Source organism: Cibotium barometz, chromosome 60, assembly GCF_041138505.1.
Source record: "Cibotium barometz isolate CiBa-2024 chromosome 60, ASM4113850v1, whole genome shotgun sequence".
Classification (NCBI taxonomy): domain Eukaryota; kingdom Viridiplantae; phylum Streptophyta; class Polypodiopsida; order Cyatheales; family Cibotiaceae; genus Cibotium; species Cibotium barometz.
Window position 1 is genome coordinate 4,298,871 of NC_141105.1, and position 6,000 is coordinate 4,304,870.

Here is a 6,000-nt window from a genome sequence, read left to right on the forward strand (position 1 = left end):
CCAAAGTATTGCTTCAAAGTGCATTGTAACAGTAAACGAATTCCCCAAGGTAACAACCTAGTGGTCGGATTCCATCCCCATAAATGGGGAGTTGTAGGCTCAAGTCCCATAGAAAATATATATTCCCTGGTAAGAGGGGGTTCACATGCTAGTGTATGTACCATACAAGTGGGCATGATGGTGGTCGTACCACACATTAGTTTTCATTGATGGCTACCACATCTCCAATTAAAAAAGAAAGGCTATTGCACTTTCCCTAAAAACTAAAGTGTAATAATCTTTTTGTGCTTATAGTATGCTATATATATGTGTGTCTATCTCGAGTAATCCTCTAAACCAAGGATGTGATTATAGATACTAAGGTCCTTTTTTTTTGTGCACGTGCACATGCATGCATGCGTGTTAAGTTGAGCAAGATAATCCTCTAAACCAAGGATATGATTATAAATACTAAGGTAATCCGTGTTTATGCACATGTAAATGTGTGCATGTGTGTGTTAAGCTAAGCAAGGTATCCCACATAATCCTTACATGAAAAGGAAATAGAAATCAATCAAATCAAATTCCCCAAGGTAACAACCTAGTGGTGGTTAGATTGCATCCCTATAAATGGAGAGTTATGGGTTCAAATCTCACATTAATGTATGTATCATACAAGTGGGCATGATGGTCATACCCCCACATTAGTTTTCATTGATACCATAATGGGAACCAGATCTCTAAAAAAAGAAAGGTTATTGCACTTTACGTAGGAACGAAAGTGCAATAATCTTTTTTTTCTTATAGTATGATATATGTATGTGTGTGTGTCTTGAGTAATACTTTAAACCAAGGATATGATTACAGATACTAAGGTCTTTCCTCTAAACCAGGATATGATTATAAATACTAAGGTATTATGTGTTTATACATATGCACGTGTGTGTGTGTGTTAACCTAAGCAAGGTATCCCACAAAATCCTTACATGAAAAGGAAATGGAAATCAATCAAATCCTTGCATGAAAAGTAAATTGAAATTAAATCAAATTCTTCAAGCCACATCACATATTGGTAGATGGATACAATAAAATTGAAATGCCATGTTGATTTAATCCCATACACAATACATTTACCATACTTTATAGTTTTTACAAAATTGATATAATATAAATGATTTGACCAAACGTCACATAAGAGTAGCACCTCACATGCATTCCTCTAGTAATCATCAATGATTATAATTAATCTAAATAATTAGGTATGAAAGCTTCAAAAGTTTGCAACATGGTTGTTGTCCCTATCAAGATAAGTTGGTTTCGGTAAGTATGAACTTATAATGGGACGTAGAGAAACATCTAAAGCTGCAACACTAAGTCTTATTGCTACTATCTCCTTGGATCCTCCTCCTCTCTTTCCTAAGCTAATCTCTCACCCTTTATCCAATCACTCAGCCTTGTGTGTCGATCGTGAGTGACCTCTTCTACTTTTACATCATCCTTGGTTGTGAGAGGAGGAATCTCCAAATATTGCCTCATCCTTCTATTGGACATGGCCACAAGCGGTAAGAGCTAGTCATATCTAAAGTGGACCTGGCAAAGGACGGATGACCCTACGAGCATGAATAGCGAAGATGTAGCTATCTTGAAAGAACTCGATGAGGATTTCTTTTACCTCCTCTTGCAAGCAAGCAAGGTCGAATGCCTGCCAGCGTACTCCAAGGCCGCGAGCTCACATATCTCTCTGATAAGCCTTTGGAAAGGAAGCTTTACAATCACCATCTGCATGCACTTGTGTGCTTAACGCAAATCCTTGAGCACGCAGCTGTGCTACTCAACCCTTCTTCTTCTGGATGACCCTTGCAATTTTGAAAGCTTTGAACATGCCTTCATCACCAGTTTTTTTGTGTCCCTTAGACTTGTGAGTTAGTATTTAATATATGGTACCATGTATAATTGTTCTAGACCCAAAAATTAACCACTAGTTAACATGGAATGAAACATTTAGCAAAAGTCATTATGAAGGGTCTTTTCTTTAGGTAGAGAGACCCAAAAATTGAACATTTAGCAAAAACCATTATGAAGGGCCTTTTCTATAGGTAGAGAGAACCATACCCTTAAATACCATTTCTTTTTTAGTGCTACTTTTAGTTTACATGGATAAGACTATAACTTATCGTAAGAATGGCTTCTAGAGTTTGAGAAATTTTAGGTAAAGAGAACCATATACTTGAATACCATTCCTTTTTTAGTGCTACTTGGTTTTACGTGGACAAGACTATAACTTATCATACGTATGGCTTCTAGTTAACATGTAATGAAACATTTAGCAAAAGTCGTTTATGAAGGGCCTTTTCTTTAGGTAGGGAGAACCATATCCTTGAATACTATTCCTTTTATAGTGTTACTTGGTTTACATTGACAAGACTATAACTTATCATAAAGATGGCTTCTAGAGTTTGAGAAATCGATCACTAGTTAACTGATGAAACATTTAGCAAAAGTCATTATGAAAGGGCCTTTAATTTAGGTAGAGAGAACCATTTCCTTGAATACCATTCCTTTTTTAGTGTTACTTGATTTACATAGATAAGACTTAACTTATCATAGGCATGGCTTCTAGAGTTTGAGAATGGCCATGAGGTTATAGTAAACCATGATTACTCAAAGGTTATGATGCCTATGTAAGGTTCATGGTATCTCTCTAATGAAGGTGGTTAAACCTCAAAGGTAAGGTTGATCCACAAATCACCTCATAGGTGAATATAAGGTGCTTGCATAGAACAAAGCTATAGTATATAGGAGCAAGTGGTACTTCACTACATAGGCATGCAAGGTGATGTTTTTTAAGCAAAGGTCATAGCTCAAGTGAGAATCATGGCTAATCTAATAAAGCCTTTGTAATAATATTATTAATGTAGCTTAGTAGCAATACACACATATTTTAATTCTTGCCAACAAGGGCATACTAGCTCATGCTCTAGAAATAGATTGTTGGCTCGCACCCAAAGGTTCTTCTTCTTAGATGGGTTGGAGGGGCCAAGGCTCTCTCTTCTTGTTAGGTTAACTTCTATGATTGTTCGTGTTGTTGTAGCACTTGAGGGGGGTGTGTATTGGAATTAATGGTTTAGCTTTAGGTATATCTTTAACCTTTGAGGTGGGTGCTTTTACAAGGTGTAAAAGGAGTAGATAAGCTAGTCAAAATTAGGAGTCTAGGTGGCAAGGGAGTCACATGGCATGGGTCAAGTGGGCACCCCAATTTGAGGAGAGCTTGGAGGGTCTTGTGGTTTAGCTCTTTGTGATGCATGTTTGGGTAGGAGTTAACTTTGTGTTAAATTCCTAATCTATATATTGAGTGGGATTTATCTTAGTGAGAATATTATCTTATGTGGAGCTAATTGAATGATGATTAAGTCCTCACATTAAGATTCATCTCTCTATAATCATGCTTTTTAATCCTATGAAGCTTATATAATAAGAAGCATTTTTGGTAATCCTCTACTAAACATGCTCTAAGCCTTGTTGAGAGAGTAGTGCTAATATTATATAAGCTAATCTCTATTGTGAGATCTAAACATCATGTTTGATGAGGAGACCTTTTCAGTGAGAGAGAGATCTAATCTTAGAGAGAAAGAGGGTGCTTTTGTGAGGAAGCTTTTCTTAGAGAGAGAGAGAGAGAGAGAGACCTTCGAGCTTTGCAACTGAGAGAGAGGGAGAGTGAGAAGATAAAGGTTTTTCTCTGAAGTGGGAAATCTTTCAAGATTTCATCCTACTGGTCATCTGCTGAGGCCAACCCTGAAGAGTAGCCTAAAAAGGAGAGTAGCCGTCTTGAGTTGATGCAAAACATCAACTTTTTCACACAACTCGATGTTTTGCATCAAATCGATGTAAAACAGGTGTGCTCTAACTAGCGAAGGCATAGTATGCACCGTGGCCAAAGAAGTGCTAAAGCACTCTGTCTAGTGCAGAGGGGGAGATCGTTGTGCTTCATCTAGTAGAAAGCGTGGAGGTTGCTGTGTTGCATCAAGTGTGAAAGCACTTTGTCTAGTGAAAGGGGGAGATCGTTGTGCTTCATCAAGAAAGCGCGGAGGTCGCCTTGTTGCATCAAACAATCGAGAGGGATGATCGACTGTCAAAGTAGTCGATAGAGGCGGAGGTTGCCTTGCTGCATCAAACAGTTGAGAGAGGTGGTCGATTGTCAAAGTAATCGACAGAGGCGGACTGCTGCAAGCCGACTGTCAAGCAGTCGAGAAAGTTGGTTGAGCTGCAGCACCAAATCGACTGGGTCAAAGCAGTCGAGAGAGAGGCAGTTCCACCTACAGCAAGCTAACTATTCAGGAAGCGGTGCAGTCAGTAATGAGGGAATAATCCACGTGTGAGTTGGCAAACACGTGGGAAAACTCCAATATTGGAAGATTCTAAAATGCTTGGTTCATCTTCCTTTTAAGCATTTTGGTAAAAGTCAATACTAGTAAACTTATGTGAAGGTCAAAAATTGGGCAAGTATTGTATTTCTTGTCACTCAAATTTACAGAAGGAGCAAAATCTCTTGAAAAAGACTTACTCTTGGGTATGATAAAATGAACACAATAGAGATTTCGTCAGATACTAAAGAGTCAATAATACTAGGGATTGTGGAAGTATCTTCAGACTCATCTATTGAGAGTATCCAAACACTCAAGCATAGATTGAGAGAGAGTACTTTGAAGCTCTAGCTCTAGGCACACGGGAGGTCACATCCAGAAGAAGAAAGGAGACTCCTAGAGTGAAGCAAACTGTAAGAAAAAGGACCAGGCATTGTGATACACATTGGGTAAGACAACCTAAGGAATTGACAGAAAAACAAAATTAAAAAAAGAAGCAACCAATTGAGGGAGAATCTGACAAGGAAAAAGCAGAAGAAAAATCGTGGTATACAAGGCTGCCTTAGCTCAAGGCCTTGGAGATCTCTTGGCTTCTAATTTGGAGCTATATGGGTGTGGTGATGGACTCTGAATGTCTCTACCACAATTGTTGAGAATCTTTTTTAAACATTTGACTTGTATTAATCTTTAAGGTATTTCTATATAACCAAAGTTGTATTAATCTTTCAGGTATTTCTATATAACCAAAGTTGTTTGATTTATTATGCTTCAATCTTGCTCTTTAAAACCTTAAGGACTTCTTTGAGAAAAGTGACAGATTTGATGGTACAAAATATCACACATGGTCCATAAAAATGCAAATGGCCATCGTAGAGAAGGATTATTGGACCATAACAAAGGGTGATTATACAAGAAACCAACCAAGGATGCAGAGGCACAAAAAGTATGGAAAGCACTTGACATGAAGGTTCTAGCCTTCCTTATCAAAGGGTTAGATGATACACAAATACCATAGGTAGCAAGTTCTGCTTCCGCCAATGAGGCTTGGACTAGGCTTAAAGGTATCTTTGGTCAAACCAATGCTACTTTAAGACTTTGGTTAAGAAAAAGACTTTATAGGCTTGACATCGGGGATAAGGATAATGTTGCAATCCATTTAAGTAATATCAGAAGTCTTATGAATCAACTCTCGGGTTCTGGGGTAATCATTACCGAAGAAGAAGATGTCTTTGTGTTGCTCTCTTCAATGCACCCAAAGTTTGATAATTTGGTTGGTGTTATTGCCAACCAACCAAATTCAACCCTTGCCAACCAAATTCAACCCTTGTTAGTGTTGCATCTCATTTGGTCATAGAAGAAGCTAGACTCGGAGTTTCAACAGATGGCATTGAATCCTCAAGTGGGGAAGTACCCGTTTACAGAATCTGCCATGATGTCCAAGTAAGAGAAGAAAAAGAAGAAGAAGGGACCCAAACCTTGCTTTTATTGCAAGAAGAAAGGTCATATGATCAAAGACTATTTTCAGAAGAAGGTTGATGTAGAAAAGCTCAAGGGAAATAAGGACAAGGACAAGGAAGAGGCAAACATGGCCATTGTTGACTCAGACTATGCTTTCTAGCAAAGAGTTGAGTAACATTGTAAATATTTTTAGCCAATGGGG